Source organism: Salmo salar, chromosome ssa26, assembly GCF_905237065.1.
Source record: "Salmo salar chromosome ssa26, Ssal_v3.1, whole genome shotgun sequence".
NCBI lineage: Eukaryota > Metazoa > Chordata > Actinopteri > Salmoniformes > Salmonidae > Salmo > Salmo salar.
In genome coordinates, this window is record NC_059467.1 from 20061689 (window position 1) to 20083486 (window position 21798).

Here is a 21798-nt window from a genome sequence, read left to right on the forward strand (position 1 = left end):
CCTGTCTCAAACCTATCTGAGGGACTATGAAAATGATTTGGTATCTCAGCAGCAGCAGCCTATTAGCAGTAACTCAGAGCCTAGGCCCCCCCTGAGCATCTGCTCTGTATTCTAATGCCTGCTAGATTGCAGGGCAGCTGGAATCGGACAGCCAAATAAAAAGGGTCAAAAGTCTAGCGTGGAGCGGGGAGAGGGCCACCACCACAGACAATAGACAATATAAGCAGAGCAGCATTACGTAGGAGAGGCAGCCGGCCACACGCCACCCTGGCCTCTGTTCCTTCAGGGAGGACAGGGTTCACTCCCAGCACACCACTGACTCACATCAAACCTCAAGCCTCAGACACACACCACTATCCACACATAGGGAACATAGGGAAGATCTAGGAAAGGTTTATCTGTTCACGTTTATGCATTCTGTAGATTTTTTTTAGACATATTTCCCTGATATAATTGTCATTGATTTCCTTGGATCATGCAAATTATGGATACCATAAAGTACATAAGGCAAATAAACATGAACCAATTGGGTTTTCCGCACGGACGTTTATTTGAAAATCAATTCGCATTGCATTAAACACATATAAACGGGTGACCGTTCAGCTCGCTCTTCTGCTAGGAAAAATCACATTTTATAAATCAGCCTCCCTCCCCTCCACTCCCTTCCTCTGCTCCTCTTCCTGGCCCTGGCCTGTGTGTCTCAGTCTCAGTCAGTCAGCTGGCCCCTGTATGCAGATTGATCCAGATGGACGTAGCGTCCAGACACCCCAGACCCCGTGGCTGAACTTGACTCCCTGTCCCAGGGCTACAGATGGGAGGGAGGGCCCCTCACCTTTGGTGAACCCTGGGTCTCCCCTAAAACAAACAGCGGCAGACAACCTATAGAGGGGTTCCTCTCCTCTAACTCCTCGCTATTCTGTTGGCATCAGCAATCAGCCTGGATTGAATACAGATCTCTTTCCCAGCAGCACACGCCGCGGATAGCTGATCAATACTGGGGCATTATCACAGAACGCTTCCTCAAACACAGTGTCAACAACCATGTCCTGGTCGGGAGGATGTGATCGCTGGGGTGGAAAGGAGAAGAGAGGAGCCGGCGGTCAGTAGAGAGCAGAGGAGAGGAGGAGGCTGAGAGAAGAGAAAGAGAGCCCGAACCCTGAGGGGCTGCAGGTCTGAGTGGTTGTGCCGCTGAGCATGCTGGGCCGCGATTTAAAAGGAGATCACAGGGCCATACCTCAGAGCAGCTCAAGCCCCTTCCATCTCATTTCCTTTCTCTTCATCCCTCTCTCCTCTCCCTCTCTCCCACTCGCTCACTCACTCACTCACTCACTCCCACATTCTCCATTTTATAGGCTACCATTCATTTTGATATGATTTCAGAGAAAATATTCAGTTAACTTTGACATTTAGCGGGAGGCATTTGAATATGCAGGACCTCTCCTGTGCTGACAGACACCTTTGATTGGAAAATGAGAGATGCCACCAGAGGGAAAACTACAGAGATCACCAGAATAATCATAATAATATTTCTGCCAATTACTGTAATCACTTGTGTGTCCTTTTGTTAAGAACAAACATGCTGCATCTGAGCTGATGAAGGAAAATATCACTCCACTGCAACACAGTGAGCCCTATTTTATTTGTAATCATGGCTGGTAAACACTTAGGCTGAGCAAAAATATCACACACATAAAAAATAAAACAACTCTGTCACACACACAGAGCATAAAAAATATTCAGGGCCCTCTCCATCCCTAACCCTGAGACCCAAGGTGTACAATCAGTGTAAGATCTGAGTTGATTCCCTGCCTTGTTTCCCTGGGGCTTCTCTTGCCATTCTAACCTTGTTTCTGCCCAAGCCCTGCTCCACTCCTCCCCACTCTGCTCTGCCTGGGTAATACTGTTTCACTGTCCCCCTGGTTAGTCTCTCACACACTGACTGGCTTTATCACAGAGAAATCTACACGGCTCCACGACTCCAGCATTTACCTAGCGCCCGGACAAAATAAAGGCTGTATCTTCATCAAACACCAGTCAGCAGAGACAAAAAAAAGGGTTGAGGGACTGCTTTATGAATTATTAAGATTGAAATCTTTCTCCGATTACCTGTCCTTTCCTCCTTCCATTCCATTTTCTTCCCTTTATTTTTATTTTTCGGTAAAATTTGAAAACATTTATATCCCTCTGTTCCTGAGTAAACGAGCTCGGGGCAGATTTTCCATAAAAAATCTAAGTTGAGGTGAGGAGGAAGGAGAAGTAGTAGCTGGTTGGTTTTAGATGTGAGTCATCTTTAATCAGCCCAGTGTTTCTGTACTGGGGAAGAAAGAGTCAGATGAAACAAGTGCGTAATTATTTTTTTTCTTGTTAGTTTGCTTCAGTCTTGGATGTTGGAAACTTAAAAGGAATGAAAGAGAAATACTTTCTTACCTTTCATTATTACTGTCAGTGCTCCCTTCGCTCACTCTCCCTTTGTTGAGAGGTCTAAGCAATTTTCCAACTTATTACAAAAATGATGCATTAACAGTGTTCTCGCCATTATACTAGGTCAGGTGTTTTAGAATAGTGGATTTATGGCTGAGGGCCCTAGCAACACTCTAATGACAGTCTGGCTGTATCAAAGAGACTGGACTTAACCTGAGATAGGATCTCTCTCTCTTTACACCAAGCTCTCAATGCTTCATCCACTGCTTTAAACCGCATTAATACGTCAAAGAAAGAAAATCTACATTTGAACAAATGTAGATATCGACACAAAGTAATACATTGAGTCAGCTAATAAAAAAGTTACAATCAGCATGATGACAAATGTGGTTGTTTCTTTGTGTCATCCTATCATGAAGGTCAAACACCTTTAATACTATTCTAATCATTTGCAGAAATGGGGTGTATCGGCCATGTGGTGGAGGATCTCATTTAGTATCATCTCATTGACTAGTGCTGTATTAGGAACAAAGAGAGCTCTGGCCAATGAAACAATGCAGTCCCATGTTGGAGACACAGAGAAACAAGTGGCCCGACTGTGACCGCTGAATATGTCCTTTCATAAACACACTATCTGTACAGAGGTCATCATTCAGGCCCCTTAGGAACAATACTGGACTAAGAGCCAAGCTGGGACCCCTACCCACAGACTCAGAGGGGCCCCATTGAGAGCTCTCACTATGGGCCCGGGTCAAGGCTAAACCAAGGGACTGAGTTAGTTAGATCCTCCTATCTATGGCAGATATAATTCAGGGTCTCTGAGATGTGGTCATACATCCTGAGTGGATGTAGCGTGTTTAAATGGTTCCTAATCAAATATTTCTGGGGGTGGGTGTGCTGACTGAATCCTGCTCCCCATCCCAGCGCTCATTAAAGGTCTCTGACCGTCCAGGACGATAGATAAGTGCTCCTACAGCTCAGTTATGATTTATTAAGGGGGAAGCCTGGCGGGTCCACACCACATCCACCACAACGCCTCAGGACACTCAAACCTTGGACACATTTTAGGGGTAAAGGCTTGGAAAAGAGGCAGCCTCTTCCGAACAGATTTACATCATCTGATGCTCATTTCAGAAAGAATTATGGATGACTAAATGAAATACATAGGAGTTTAGGCTTTTAAATAATTCCCCGTACTCTTCTCCACCTACTTTTCCTTTCTAACTTTCTCCTCTCTCTCTCTCTCTCGCTCTCTCTCTCTCTCTCTCTCACTCACTCTCTCTCACTCTCTCTCTCTCTCTCTCTCTCTCTCTCTCTCTCTCGCCCTCTCTCGCTCTCTCTCTCGCTCTCTCTCTCTCTCTCTCACTCTCTCTCTCTCACTCTCTCTCTCTCACTCTCTCTCTCTCTCTCTCTCTCTCTCTCTCTCTCTCTCTCTCTCTCTCTCTCTCTCTCTCTCTCTCTCTCTCTCTCTCTCTCGTTTGGATGTGCTCAGAACAGCGGCATTGCCCTGAGCTAAATAAATCCATGTCCATTTGCTCTTTAGAGCATGCCACTAATGGGAAGAAGGAGGGAAAGATGGGTGGTGTTTAAAAATGGATGGATGTGAAGATGGTCAGATCTGAGCAAACAAACAAGTTGGGCTAATTCATTTGTTTGGCTGGAAGGGAGGGGAGGATGGGAGCGAGGGAGGATGGGAGTGAGGGCTGGCCGTGTGGTGGTCAGCTCTGTCTGTCAGACCTGGGGCGATGTTGATCTGTTCAGGGCAGTGGGGGAGATGGATGCAAGCGCTAGGATCAGCCTTTAGAGGTGCTGGGGTGTCAAGGTTAGTGTACCCACCCCTCCTGAATCCTCTGGTCAGGACTTTAGACAAACGCTGCCCTTTAGGGAGGGTCAGCGGATCTTTTAGGGCAGAGAGAGGCAGGAGAGAGGCAGGAGAGAGGCAGGAGAGTCACAGACAGACCAGTAGTGAGTCAGGTTTTAGCTTCTATTGGAGAAAGGTTTGGCTTCTGTTAGCCGAGGTAACGGGCTTAGCTGTTGGAGGATAGATCTCTTTTTCTCCAACGCCACAGTTCATTTTCAAATGTCCAACATCCTCTGCCTGTCTGTTTTTCCTCTACCTCTTCTTTTCTACTGTTCTTTGCTTTCATTCTTTTCTTTTAAGAGGAAACTGGAGCTGGGCGGTGATAGTGATAGATGGCTCAGCGCTCTAACACTTTATCCAATCCGGCGCAGATTTCATCCAATAAAGAATCACTTGTGCACTCTCAAACTAAATAGAAGTCAGGCAGCGGAGAGAAAGGGGCTGCCGTGTGTTTCTGAGCTGCCAAAATCAAATTTTCTTAAAGCTACCTCGGCGGTGGCTGGCGGAAGAGGCAGCAACAGCCATGACTGGCCGGGGCCACAGCCGTCTGCACACACAATTTAATCCATCACAGAGCGCCTGACACCATATCAATCAACCTTTCATCAGCATGCCTCGCCAAAAAAAACATATTTCCATTCAATGGCCTCCGACTGGACCAGGCCTGCAACCCAGCGACCAATGGGAAGGACCAGAGGACCCTAGCTGGGTCAGTACCATCCTACTCACACTGACACACACACACACACACACACACACACACACACACACACACACACACACACACACACACACACACACACACACACACACACACACACACACATACATATACACATGCACACACACACACACACACACACACACACACACACACACACACACACACACACACACACACACACACACACACACACACACACACACACACACAGCACAGGACACTACACACCCTGACACCTCCATCTGACGACTAGCATAGACGCCTGGCAATATATTTCCACTCTCCCTCACACTGCAGAGATGGACACTCACCTTACCAGAGAAACATATTCACAATCAGCAAATTGAGCCAAGTTAATATAAAATGATCCTAATGCTAGAATGATAGAAATACATGGGTGTATGGATAGACACATTACAAATAATAAACAATAACGAAACAATGCTATGTTCATAGGAGGACCGGTCTGATTGTCAGTGGAAAAATAGTGTATGGTGATGTCCATCCTCCATGTTAGCTCATCTCTCACATCCATAGACCATCCTTAGACAGGACCCAGTTAAACAGAAGTGAAGTGTGATTCTCCCATACAGACAGGGTGGAACTGTCTGAGATGCAGGGCCCTGGGATGGACACACACACACACACACACACACACACACACACACACACACACACACACACACGAAGGGAATAACAAGTCCCCTGTCTTACTGATACCACCACCACTGACAACCACAACAGAAAAACAACTCAGTCCTCTGTCCTTCATTATCTTTATACTGTATGACACCCCCCTCCCTCCCCTCACATCCACCCTCCCATCCCTGGCCTTTGTTCCGGGAACATGGCCCCTCTCGCCCCCTCTGTATCCCACAGGCTGTGGCTCCAATGGCCTATGATTTATAATTCATAGAGGCGGCTTTTATATGGGACCTTAGTCTACCTGATACCCTGCCAGTGGCCCTGTCTGCTCCTGTCCCGGGACAGTGAGAGGGGGCCTCTTCATTACGCCTACTTGGCCACGCTGCACTCACATGACACCCGGCCCTTTGAAGCCCCGCTGCGCTATACAACAGCACTGTATGTAGATTGGCCCTAATGATCCTCTGGATAGGTTTCCCACTCAAATGATATTGAATCATATTCCTGAAATGGAGGCTTGTTTTACTCCATACCCCTATCCCCCGTCTCTGCTCTTTCCATCTAGATCTCTCTGGCTCTCACTGCCTTCTACCCTCTATCACACAGGTAAATACCACATGCATACTCCGATTGAAAGACTTACATACACTATGTTTTATCCAAACACCTACACACACATTTCTCTTTCTATTTGTTCTACCTTTCACCCTGAAAACTTGAAATACTGTATCTCCAGTTAAGCCTTTTCCATAAACATGGCTGAAGGTGTTCTTTCTTCCTTCAGGACCTGTACAGCTCAGGTCTCAGGATATCTACTGACTGTAGTGTGCCCTCTGTCCTATCCTCCCTAGTACACCACTGAGGTCAACAACCCAGGCAATCTGTTCTGATCTGTGCTGCTCTGTTACGCTCTGTGCTGCTCTGTGCTGCTCTGTTCTGCTCTGTGCTGCTCTGTTCTGCTCTGTGCTGCTCTGTGCTGCTCTGTGCTGCTCTGTGCTGCTCTGTTCTGCTCTGTGCTGCTCTGTTCCGCTCTGTTCCGCTCTGTGCTGCTCTGTGCTGCTCTGTTCCGCTCTGTGCTGCTCTGTGCTGCTCTGTTCTGTGCTGCTCTGTTCTGTGCTGCTCTGTGCTGCTCTGTTCCGCTCTGTTCTGCTCTGTGCTGCTCTGTGCTGCTCTGTTCCGCTCTGTGCTGCTCTGTGCTGCTCTGTGCTGCTCTGTGCTGCTCTGGACTGCTCTGTTCAGCTCTGTGCTGCTCTGTGCTGCTGGGCTCTGCCCTGGGCTCTGCTCACCCTCCATGCTTCACTGGCTTCATGAACCTCGGTGATGCTCCAGCAGGCCAAACACTGTACTTGTTGTCGATACCCCCCCACCCACGAGTGTCTCAGGCGCAGGGGAGAGCTTGTCGGATTGCCAGCGGCGGGTTAAACGATAAAGAGAGGGCAGCTCAGCCTGGATCACAGGCGTGTATTATTGTTGTTGTTGCTAAGTGCTCCCCACTAATTATTCCTCCCTGATTTACAAATGGAGCTGCGTCTCATTTCCATATCAATGGGGGGAGAACGGGAGGGGAGCACGTCAAGGAGGGGGGGTTAAGCGTGTGGCTAAGCTCAGAGAGCATACAGAGAGCCTCTCATCCCGACAACACAGGAACACAGACGAACACCCAACAATCACACCCCCTGCTGTGCAAGACTAATAAAGAGGACGAAACAGAATGGTGAATGGGGTGTTGTGTGTGGATGTGCGTGTTTGGGGGGTTGGAGGGGGGTGGATTGGCATGGAGAGGGGATTTCTGTCAAATCAGTGGGCTGGCGTTGGATTAGTTAAGTTGTAGCGCTGGCCAGTGCTCCATGGAGATCATTTAGGCAATTACCAAGAACAAAGACAGCTGCAGTGTTCAACAGCTCACTTCAAAGGCCCTACACCAGACCAGACGAATGGTTACAGCACGCTGGTCAATTTCCATACAAACCGCCTCCCCACACCCCACTACTGTATAACCCTCATCCTACTCCTCCTCCTCCACTCATGCCTTCAGGCATTCTGGCTGTGCTAATGAACAGCAACCCCCCCCCCCCATCCAAACACACTTCATGATGTCGACACTGGCCTTGTGAAGCACAAAGAGTCTGAGGCTGGAGAGGAGACAGTACCGTGAAGGACAATAAAACACTAACATTGTCTCATGCCTTTTGTCTGGTGTTTTGCCTCGTGAACAGCCTCTAAAAAAACCTTTTACTTATAAATAATGTGTCTTTGTGAAGTGTAAATTTTATTATTTTTCATCTGTACAAAAGAGAGGCTGGATAAAAACAGTGAAATACATATATTGTAACACAAGTTGCTAGGCTCTAGTAACAGCTTGTTTCATTTAACGGAGATGTTTAATCTGAAAGGCTGTATCTAAGCAGAGATAGTAGCAGAGTCACTCGTGAACAACAAGCATTGAAATCATCATTTGGACCACCAAAACAATATTCCAGTTAAATAGTTCCGCTAGGGGGGAGGATTATTTATCTTAGCTCTGAAGACTGTTCATTTATTATTTTTGACAGTAAAAAGTTGAATCACATTTTTGCAAAGGAAAGGTTGACAAAGCCTCAACTGAATGGCCATCAGTGATTTAAGTTGTGTCTGTGTGGTAGTGGGCAGCATTACCACTTGACACAGAACAAATCACCCTGTGGTGCTTTAGACCAATGTATTCTTTAGCTTTTTCTATATTCACCATAGCCACAAACAGTGACACTTTGAGTATTTTTTAACCTTTATTTAGCTAGGCAAGTCAGTTAAGAACAAATTCTTATTCTCAAGTACAGCCTACAAACAGTGGGTTAACAGCCTTGTTCAGGGGCAGAACAAGCTCAGGGATTTGATCTTGCAACCTTTCAGTTACTAGTCCAACACTCTAACCACTAGGCTATGCTGCCGCCCCTCACCACTGACCGTAGTGAGAACGTGTGCTGGAAAGCACAACAATGGAAGTGTACCATTAGAACTTCTCTGTTTGTGACAGGTGACAGACTGCAGGCCTACTCCCAGACGTGTCATTATGAATGGTGGGCTCAGGGTTGAACCAGACACTTGATTCAATCACCTCATCCAGCCCATGAATCCACTCCATTCTGCTCAGATAGTTAGTTCCTATTCAGATGGAAGTGGTGAGTGGTGAGTAGCCCTCCAGGGCCTGACTCGGCTCTATGTAGTCCTTACAGCGTTTTGTACATGGTTATGTTATTTCTCTCTTCCACTGTCTTTGCGACTTCATGTTTAAAAAATCTTTGTGTGAGCGATAAAATATTCAAATCATGTGCGTTTGCATCTGAGCACATGAAAGGGTGAGCTGCCATGAGAGACTGTGTTACTGCGTGCTGACAGTGCCAGTCAAACCCAATCTGTGTGTCTGGGGCTCAGTGGCTCTGTGTTAAAACAGGCTGGGAGAGGCTGCAGCACTGAGTATGACAGGACTTTATGGAGGACAGCTAGGCCAGACTGTTCAGTCTGCTTCTCCATCTACATCACAACCACTTCAGACCGGAGCTTAGCAGAACGGGACCGGGATCAGTGCATACACACACACACACACACACACACACACACACACACAGAGCTCTGGTCCCCCCCATCTCACATCAGACTGGGTCATGTTATTTTGTAAAGATCCAAGACAAACATACAAGCAACCAAATCCTCTACTCAGGATTGGGTTTCTAATCACGCACTATAAATTATTCAGCCCAGACAAAATCTGCCTTCCCCAAATGTTTATCGATGCAGGACGGACAGTGTCAGACTGGTGACATGGATATTGATGCTGCCAACAGAGTTGGGAAGGAGACGAGGGGTGAGGTGGGGCGGGGGAGTTGGCCCAGGTCAGAGAACCAGGGATAGATACCCAGAACGTCAGACGAATGCAGCCAGGAACCTCAGCCACCATGGAAGTAATCGATTGACTTTGAGGATCCAGAGAACAAGAGACAAGGAGCTGCACAGAAAAAGAAAGGAATTACATTTTTACCTTTATTTATTTAACTAGGCAAGTCAGTTAAGAACAAATTCTTATTTTCAATGACGGCCTAGGAACAGTGGGTTAACTGCCTTGTTCAGGGGCAGAACGACAGATTTGTACCTTGTCAGCTCCGGGATTTAAACTTGCAACCTTTCGGTTACTAGTCCAACGCTCTAACCACTAGGATACGCTGCCGAAAAGGCTGATAAAACAATGACATGAAGAGGAGACAGATAAAGTGGTATGGGGGAGGAATGAGATGAAAGAGAAATAAAAGAAGGGATGTCATTAGAAGTCCTCCTTTCCTTCCCCCATAAAAGCAGTTACAGTTTTTTTAAATTGCTAACATGTATTTGTCAAAACTGAAGTCACATTGTCAAAACTCTTCACACAGTCAGCGAAACAGAAGTGTATGTGGACCAAACTGTGAATCATTTTTCATTGCTTTCACACAAAATGCATCCAATGACCACATTCTCCAAAAATCCATAAAGTCTCTTCTCATTCATACTCCACCACCTGCAAACTATATATTTGCAGCACATGCTTTCAAATGCTAACACACTGTTTCCAAAACTGTTAAAAACACATTCAAAAAAGAATGATGGCAAATGTCGTGCATTTCTGCAGTAACCAGATTGAAACATGTAGAAAATCTGGGCAGAATATTATCAGATGCACAGGAAATTGCCATTGTCGACATTATAATTGGCAACAACTCAATAAAACTGCGGGAAATTCGGGACAGAGTGCAGGCAGACAAATTCACTTTAGGGAATGGTAATACGGTCAGCACAACGACAATTGCTAGAGTCCAAGAGAAACATAAAATAAGGATGAAGCAGTTGTACACTGTACCCTTTGAGAGAAACGGTGAACGTGTGAAAGAACTCCGGTATCAATATGTCCAGATAAGATGCCTGTTCAATAACCTAACAGGGCACATACACAGCTATGCATAATGTAAGGTACTGTAAAACTGTGGATTTACTGTATTTTAGAGAGTAATGGAGATGGAAGCCAGGCAAACTGCACATACATTCATCTTTGTGGATGAAGCTGGATTCAGCCTGGCAAAACCATGCTGCAGGGGAAGAAAAGTGATTGGACAGAGAGCAAACGTGGATGTCCCAGGCCAGAGAGGAGCTAACATCACAATGTGTGCAGCACTGTCCAATGATGATTTGCTGAGAGGCTCTTTTCTGGATGACCTGCATAATCGACTTGATGTTGATGAGAATTTGTGGCCAAATGCTGGAGAGATGGAGAACTAGAACCCTCACAGTACTGTACAGTATGAGTGATTATACTATACATGTTGATGAGAACTAGAACCCTCACGGTACAGTACAGTATGAGTGATTATACTATACATGTTGATGAGAACTAGAACCCTCACGGTACTGTACAGTATGAGTGATTATACTATACATGTTGATGAGAACTAGAACCCTCACGGTACTGTACAGTATGAGTGATTATACTATACATGTTGATGAGAACTAGAACCCTCACGGTACAGTACAGTATGAGTGATTATACTATACATGTTGATGAGAACTAGAACCCTCACGGTACTGTACAGTATGAGTGATTATACTATACATGTTGATGAGAACTAGAACCCTCACGGTACTGTACAGTATGAGTGATTATACTATACATGTTGATGAGAACTAGAACCCTCACGGTACTGTACAGTATGAGTGATTATACTATACATGTTGATGAGAACTAGAACCCTCACGGTACTGTACAGTATGAGTGATTATACTATACATGTTGATGAGAACTAGAACCCTCACGGTACAGTACAGTATGAGTGATTATACTATACATGTTGATGAGAACTAGAACCCTCACGGTACTGTACAGTATGAGTGATTATACTATACATGTTGATGAGAACTAGAACCCTCACGGTACAGTACAGTATGAGTGATTATACTATACATGTTGATGAGAACTAGAACCCTCACGGTACTGTACAGTATGAGTGATTATACTATACATGTTGGTGAGAACTAGAACCCTCACGGTACTGTACAGTATGAGTGATTATACTATACATGTTGATGAGAACTAGAACCCTCACGGTACTGTACAGTATGAGTGATTATACTATACATGTTGATGAGAACTAGAACCCTCACGGTACTGTACAGTATGAGTGATTATACTATACATGTTGATGAGAACTAGAACCCTCACAGTAATGTACAGTATGAGTGATTATACTATACATGTTGATGAGAACTAGAACCCTCACGGTACAGTACAGTATGAGTGATTATACTATACATGTTGATGAGAACTAGAACCCTCACGGTACTGTACAGTATGAGTGATTATACTATACATGTTGATGAGAACTAGAACCCTCACGGTACTGTACAGTATGAGTGATTATACTATACATGTTGATGAGAACTAGAACCCTCACGGTACTGTACAGTATGAGTGATTATACTATACATGTTGATGAGAACTAGAACCCTCACGGTACTGTACAGTATGAGTGATTATACTATACATGTTGATGAGAACTAGAACCCTCACGGTACTGTACAGTATGAGTGATTATACTATACATGTTGATGAGAACTAGAACCCTCACGGTACTGTACAGTATGAGTGATTATACTATACATGTTGATGAGAACTAGAACCCTCACGGTACTGTACAGTATGAGTGATTATACTATACATGTTGATGAGAACTAGAACCCTCACGGTACTGTACAGTATGAGTGATTATACTATACATGTTGATGAGAACTAGAACCCTCACGGTACTGTACAGTATGAGTGATTATACTATACATGTTGATGAGAACTAGAACCCTCACGGTACTGTACAGTATGAGTGATTATACTATACATGTTGATGAGAACTAGAACCCTCACGGTACTGTACAGTATGAGTGATTATACTATACATGTTGATGAGAACTAGAACCCTCACGGTACTGTACAGTATGAGTGATTATACTATACATGTTGATGAGAACTAGAACCCTCACGGTACTGTACAGTATGAGTGATTATACTATACATGTTGATGAGAACTAGAACCCTCACGGTACTGTACAGTATGAGTGATTATACTATACATGTTGATGAGAACTAGAACCCTCACGGTACTGTACAGTATGAGTGATTATACTATACATGTTGATGAGAACTAGAACCCTCACGGTACTGTACAGTATGAGTGATTATACTATACATGTTGATGAGAACTAGAACCCTCACGGTACTGTACAGTATGAGTGATTATACTATACATGTTGATGAGAACTAGAACCCTCACGGTACTGTACAGTATGAGTGATTATACTATACATGTTGATGAGAACTAGAACCCTCACGGTACTGTACAGTATGAGTGATTATACTATACATGTTGATGAGAACTAGAACCCTCACGGTACAGTACAGTATGAGTGATTATACTATACATGTTGATGAGAACTAGAACCCTCACGGTACAGTACAGTATGAGTGATTATACTATACATGTTGATGAGAACTAGAACCCTCACGGTACTGTACAGTATGAGTGATTATACTATACATGTTGATGAGAACTAGAACCCTCACGGTACAGTACAGTATGAGTGATTATACTATACATGTTGATGAGAACTAGAACCCTCACGGTACTGTACAGTATGAGTGATTATACTATACATGTTGATGAGAACTAGAACCCTCACGGTACAGTACTGTATGAGTGATTATACTATACATGTTGATGAGAACTAGAACCCTCACGGTACTGTACAGTATGAGTGATTATACTATACATGTTGATGAGAACTAGAACCCTCACGGTACTGTACAGTATGAGTGATTATACTATACATGTTGATGAGAACTAGAACCCTCACGGTACTGTACAGTATGAGTGATTATACTATACATGTTGATGAGAACTAGAACCCTCACGGTACTGTACAGTATGAGTGATTATACTATACATGTTGATGAGAACTAGAACCCTCACGGTACAGTACAGTATGAGTGATTATACTATACATGTTGATGAGAACTAGAACCCTCACGGTACTGTACAGTATGAGTGATTATACTATACATGTTGATGAGAACTAGAACCCTCACGGTACTGTACAGTATGAGTGATTATACTATACATGTTGATGAGAACTAGAACCCTCACGGTACAGTACAGTATGAGTGATTATACTATACATGTTGATGAGAACTAGAACCCTCACGGTACTGTACAGTATGAGTGATTATACTATACATGTTGATGAGAACTAGAACCCTCACGGTACAGTACAGTATGAGTGATTATACTATACATGTTGATGAGAACTAGAACCCTCACGGTACTGTACAGTATGAGTGATTATACTATACATGTTGATGAGAACTAGAACCCTCACGGTACAGTACAGTATGAGTGATTATACTATACATGTTGATGAGAACTAGAACCCTCACGGTACTGTACAGTATGAGTGATTATACTATACATGTTGATGAGAACTAGAACCCTCACGGTACTGTACAGTATGAGTGATTATACTATACATGTTGATGAGAACTAGAACCCTCACGGTACTGTACAGTATGAGTGATTATACTATACATGTTGATGAGAACTAGAACCCTCACGGTACTGTACAGTATGAGTGATTATACTATACATGTTGATGAGAACTAGAACCCTCACGGTACAGTACAGTATGAGTGATTATACTATACATGTTGATGAGAACTAGAACCCTCACGGTACTGTACAGTATGAGTGATTATACTATACATGTTGATGAGAACTAGAACCCTCACGGTACTGTACAGTATGAGTGATTATACTATACATGTTGATGAGAACTAGAACCCTCACGGTACAGTACAGTATGAGTGATTATACTATACATGTTGATGAGAACTAGAACCCTCACGGTACTGTACAGTATGAGTGATTATACTATACATGTTGATGAGAACTAGAACCCTCACGGTACAGTACAGTATGAGTGATTATACTATACATGTTGATGAGAACTAGAACCCTCACGGTACAGTACAGTATGAGTGATTATACTATACATGTTGATGAGAACTAGAACCCTCACGGTACTGTACAGTATGAGTGATTATACTATACATGTTGATGAGAACTAGAACCCTCACGGTACTGTACAGTATGAGTGATTATACTATACATGTTGATGAGAACTAGAACCCTCACGGTACTGTACAGTATGAGTGATTATACTATACATGTTGATGAGAACTAGAACCCTCACGGTACTGTACAGTATGAGTGATTATACTATACATGTTGATGAGAACTAGAACCCTCACGGTACTGTACAGTATGAGTGATTATACTATACATGTTGATGAGAACTAGAACCCTCACGGTACTGTACAGTATGAGTGATTATACTATACATGTTGATGAGAACTAGAACCCTCACGGTACTGTACAGTATGAGTGATTATACTATACATGTTGATGAGAACTAGAACCCTCACGGTACTGTACAGTATGAGTGATTATACTATACATGTTGTTGAGAACTAGAACCCTCACGGTACTGTACAGTATGAGTGATTATACTATACATGTTGTTGAGAACTAGAACCCTCACGGTACTGTACAGTATGAGTGATTATACTATACATGTTGATGAGAACTAGAACCCTCACGGTACTGTACAGTATGAGTGATTATACTATACATGTTGATGAGAACTAGAACCCTCACGGTACTGTACAGTATGAGTGATTATACTATACATGTTGATGAGAACTAGAACCCTCACGGTACTGTACAGTATGAGTGATTATACTATACATGTTGATGAGAACTAGAACCCTCACGGTACTGTACAGTATGAGTGATTATACTATACATGTTGATGAGAACTAGAACCCTCACGGTACTGTACAGTATGAGTGATTATACTATACATGTTGTTGAGAACTACAACCCTCACGGTACTGTACAGTATGAGTGATTATACTATACATGTTGTTGAGAACTAGAACCCTCACGGTACTGTACAGTATGAGTGATTATACTATACATGTTGATGAGAACTAGAACCCTCACGGTACTGTACAGTATGAGTGATTATACTATACATGTTGATGAGAACTAGAACCCTCACGGTACTGTACAGTATGAGTGATTATACTATACATGTTGATGAGAACTAGAACCCTCACGGTACAGTACAGTATGAGTGATTATACTATACATGTTGATGAGAACTAGAACCCTCACGGTACAGTACAGTATGAGTGATTATACTATACATGTTGATGAGAACTAGAACCCTCACGGTACTGTACAGTATGAGTGATTATACTATACATGTTGATGAGAACTAGAACCCTCACAGTACTGTACAGTATGAGTGATTATACTATACATGTTGATGAGAACTAGAACCCTCACAGTACTGTACAGTATGAGTGTTATACTATACATGTTGATGAGAACTAGAACCCTCACAGTACTGTACAGTATGAGTGATTATACTATACATGTTGATGAGAACTAGAACCCTCACAGTACAGTACAGTATGAGTGATTATACTATACATGTTGATGAGAACTAGAACCCTCACAGTACTGTACAGTATGAGTGATTATACTATACATGTTGATGAGAACTAGAACCCTCACAGTACGGTACAGTATGAGTGATTATACTATACATGTTGATGAGAACTAGAACCCTCACAGTACTGTACAGTATGAGTGATTATACTATACATGTTGATGAGAACTCGAACCCTCACAGTACTGTACAGTATGAGTGATTATACTATACATGTTGATGAGAACTCGAACCCTCACAGTACAGTACAGTATGAGTGATTATACTATACATGTTGATGAGAACTAGAACCCTCACAGTACTGTACAGTATGAGTGATTATACTATACATGTTGATGAGAACTAGAACCCTCACAGTACAGTACAGTATGAGTGATTATACTATACATGTTGATGAGAACTAGAACCCTCACAGTACTGTACAGTATGAGTGATTATACTATACATGTTGATGAGAACTAGAACCCTCACAGTACTGTACAGTATGAGTGATTATACTATACATGTTGATGAGAACTAGAACCCTCACAGTACTGTACAGTATGAGTGATTATACTATACATGTTGATGAGAACTAGAACCCTCACAGTACAGTACAGTATGAGTGATTATACTATACATGTTGATGAGAACTAGAACCCTCACAGTACTGTACAGTATGAGTGATTATACTATACATGTTGATGAGAACTAGAACCCTCACAGTACTGTACAGTATGAGTGATTATACTATACATGTTGATGAGAACTAGAACCCTCACAGTACTGTACAGTATGAGTGATTATACTATACATGTTGATGAGAACTAGAACCCTCACAGTACTGTACAGTATGAGTGATTATACTATACATGTTGATGAGAACTAGAACCCTCACAGTACTGTACAGTATGAGTGATTATACTATACATGTTGATGAGAACTAGAACCCTCACAGTACAGTACAGTATGAGTGATTATACTATACATGTTGATGAGAACTAGAACCCTCACAGTACTGTACAGTATGAGTGATTATACTATACATGTTGATGAGAACTAGAACCCTCACAGTACTGTACAGTATGAGTGATTATACTATACATGTTGATGAGAACTAGAACCCTCACAGTACAGTACAGTATGAGTGATTATACTATACATGTTGATGAGAACTAGAACCCTCACAGTACTGTACAGTATGAGTGATTATACTATACATGTTGATGAGAACTAGAACCCTCACAGTACTGTACAGTATGAGTGATTATACTATACATGTTGATGAGAACTAGAACCCTCACAGTACTGTACAGTATGAGTGATTATACTATACATGTTGATGAGAACTAGAACCCTCACAGTACTGTACAGTATGAGTGATTATACTATACATGTTGATGAGAACTAGAACCCTCACAGTACTGTACAGTATGAGTGATTATACTATACATGTTGATGAGAACTAGAACCCTCACAGTACTGTACAGTATGAGTGATTATACTATACATGTTGATGAGAACTAGAACCCTTACAGTACAGTACAGTATGAGTGATTATACTATACATGTTGATGAGAACTAGAACCCTCACAGTACTGTACAGTATGAGTGATTATACTATACATGTTGATGAGAACTAGAACCCTCACAGTACTGTACAGTATGAGTGATTATACTATACATGTTGATGAGAACTAGAACCCTCACAGTACTGTACAGTATGAGTGATTATACTATACATGTTGATGAGAACTAGAACCCTCACAGTACAGTACAGTATGAGTGATTATACTATACATGTTGATGAGAACTAGAACCCTCACAGTACTGTACAGTATGAGTGATTATACTATACATGTTGATGATGTTTTTGTAATTATTATTGCAGCCCTGGAATTTCACGAATTTGTTTTTTGTTTCAACTTTTTATTTTTCACAAGTGAATGTAAAGATATAGAAAAAATAAAGGCTATTGAAGCAAATCGCTGCATTTCTGATTCATTCTTGTTACATATACATTAGTACAGTCAATAAAGTGAAAAGGCGTTATTCTTATTCTATAATGAAATACTGATTTATGTGAAAAATCATTCAAACTTCAAAGAGAAAAGTTTATAATTTATGTAATGCTCCCTCTTGTTGTGTTTTTTAGCTCAGTGTGTTATGTGTGACAATGTATGCTTTCTGAGTGAGAATTGTTGCCAGTGTTATGGTCGAACGAGCTTATTTTGTGACATGTATGAAGTGTTATGGTGGTTTGAGTGAGTTTTTGAGGTGAGATGAACTGTTTGGCCAAGATGCATGTTGGTAATGCGTGTGTGAAGAGTTTTGAAAAAGTGGCTTCAGTATTGACCGATGCTTGTTAGCAACTGAAAAAAAACTGTAATGTGCGGCTGAACATACAGATATTTTACAGCAGCATATTCTCATTATTATTAACACTAATAAGGCGAGATCACATTGTGAAGAACAGCCACAGAGCTACCGCTGCTACCGCTGCTACCGCTGCTACCGCTGCTACCGCTGCTACCGCTGCTACCGCTGCTAGTCACAGGACTCATAATGGTAATGTCATGGGCTTTTTTTTCATCATGGCAGCGGTTCTATTGTCATCTTCTCATTCATCTGGCAGGAGTCATATTCGCCCAAATCTAACACTGGCTAATTTAACACTGATAATATGAAATAATGCATTCTTTACATTTATTAAATTCACATGTGGAAATATAATATACCATCACAATCTCATAAGATGCCCTCCTCCCTCTCCTTCCCCTGCTCCGTCCTCCAAATCTGCACCATTAGATCAGAGTGGGTGTCAGGGAAATTGGCCTGTATGTATTTGTTGGAGATGCAAAACTGTTTAAATCTTTAATAAAACGACAAGGATGAAATATCAGACATCAGCTGCTGGGCGTGAGGGAAGGGCGTTTGTATTGTGCCGTCTCAAGGCCTGGGAGACTGTTTGTGTGTGTGTGTGTGTGTGTGCGCGTGTGCGTGTGTGCGTGTGTGCGCGTGCGTGTGTGTATTTGTGTGTGTGTGTATTTGTGTGAGTTGTTTTCCTATAAGGTTGCAAATTGTTTCATGATGATATTATTCTTATTTGAAATATTTCTCTCCTCCTGCTGCATCCTCGGAGCCGTGGCACCGGGGGCCATTTTAATTCCCAACCCCCCTGGCAGCAATCCCTCAAACATTTCACAGACAAATTTCATTCCTCTTAATGTGTTATTAATGCCACTTGGCTTTATTTCTTAATACTTTATGTTTCTATAGGAGCTGTTGCCAGACAATGGCAGATCACTTAGTGGGGAAAAATAATACAGAGGGACCCGCTCACAAATTAGGCTATTCTCTCTTTTCTTATAGTTATTATGAAAGCATCATTACTGTGTATCTATGTTCATGTGACTGGCTTAATAAGATGGTGCTTGTCTCCTCTGAGGGGGAATATTGGAACACTTAGAATAAAAATGACTGCAACCATTATATCTACTTATCATAATAGCTTGGTACAGTATACCTTGCATATCTCCTGGTAGAAATAGGTAATGTTCACATTATCCACGCGTTTAAAGCTAAGAGGGGTGGCAGGGGACAAATGGCTGGTCCTCTGTCATGTTTTCTCTAATCCGCTACAGAGGAGATGGACGTCCCTTTGCTTTCCACTGGATTTAGCAGCAATCAGCACAATGCCTCATGACTGTACAGGTCATGTGAGAGATACTTCTACTAGAGGTGCTCCTACTGCTATCTCTGGCCCTGCTGGTGACAAGTACGACAGACACACATGCCCACACCTATGCACATGCACACACACACACACACACACACACACACACACACACACACACACACACACACACACACACACACACACACACACACACACACACACACACACACTTGACTAAATTAGCAGTGTGCCAGCAGGTGCACCCCTCTGAGTAGGGGGACCCCTCTTTTAGCAGTGACTCTGCGGTATGTCTGTCCCAGTTGAATGTGAGTCTGAGTGTGCAAGCAGTAGAGGGAATATGTCTGTAATACAAACCAGGCTACAGTAGGACCTATCCACACAGACTGGGAACACTAGAGGTTTGTTCAGAATTCCCCTCGCTGCCTTTGATTTTGGCAGCAAAGGAGCAATGCTGCAGAGTCCTAGACCTGCTAAAAAAAGACGCAAGACTGCTGCCAACAAACGCTGGCTTTGAATGAACGTCTCGTGTTTAATAGGGCAGAGGAGGTGGTGGTGCAACAGCCAATCAGGAGGTATATAGAAATATGCACAGGACCTGTTTATACTCCCCAAAAACAACAGATATAAAAAGGAACACAATCTCAGAAACCGTGCTGTAAAACAATGTGTTATTCTTGTGTACTATGTGTGTGTGTTTTCTCTGCACAGTTTCAATCACACTAAAGTAATGTTATTCATTCGATACCCTTGATGGGACAGCAGCAGAGGGGATCTATTCCAACAAACTCAGTAGAAGCTCTGCGTCTACTGCCTGTTTTCCCTGGATTCACTTCAACTGGATTCTCCGTCTTACAGTAACAGAATGGACATTAGCGAGGCACAGCACTAATATTCATCTGTTTGAACATGCACAATACTACGGCAACCTGATATACACATTGTGCTGTTTGTTGCATGCTGCCACACTCTCTGTGTGTGTGTGTGTTGTATTTGTCACATGCACAAGTAGACTGAAATGCTTATTGCAAGCCCTACCCAACAGTGCAGTATTCAATATCAAAATAGTAGAACTAATAAAAAATATACCAGAAATAAGAAAATAAGCTAAATACATGGCCAATACCAGTACCCCATGTACAATGTGCAGGAATACTGTAGTATTTGTCCTGAGTATGTGTGTGTTCCTCTAAATGTCACTCTCCTCAGACCTCCCTCTCTGCATAGCGCCATTTGATTACAGTAGATCTGTCTGTTAGATAAGAGGCCATACACACATCTCTCCATGGCCTGTAGCATGTCTTATTAGACCATGATATCACCAGTTGCATAATGTGTCAATACTTCAATCACCACAGATCCCTATCTAGCTCAGCAGAACAGTCTAACAGTCATGTGATAGTTACCAGACTCTAATATGCTGTCTTCCTGTGTTATTACCAATCTGGACCATAACATAGAGGTATGGGGAGAAGAGACTATGGTGGTGAGGGAATCAGATGATACAGTCAGAGTGAGCCCTGACAGATCTATCACCACTCTCTCTCTCTCTCTCTCTCTCGCTCTCTCTCTCACTCTGCCTTCTCTCTTCACAGCATTCGACGGCCCATACCAATCATTCCATCCGTCTGCCTGCGTAGCGCGACAGAGACGAGCTCAGCTCCATCCATCCCCACAGGAGCACTCCTACCTCGTCATCTAAATATTGTATGAATAACATGCCCTGGGTTTCCTGTACAGAGTTAACCACATGTACACCGCTAATAGAGACAGATGTTCCCCCTCTGCCCAGGAAGAGAGAAAGAGAGAGCAGACACATTGAGCTCCCCCAGACCGCCGGCCCGCCCAGTCTCA

The 21798-nt window shown here is 42.8% G+C and overlaps 1 protein-coding gene across 1 annotated transcript in view; it reads right to left on the bottom strand.

Annotated features, from left to right (window-relative positions):
• Positions 1 to 21798, bottom strand: part of LOC106587324 (zinc finger homeobox protein 3) — a 411964-nt gene that overhangs the window by 327408 nt on the left and 62758 nt on the right. The gene's annotated exons all lie outside the window — the stretch shown is intronic.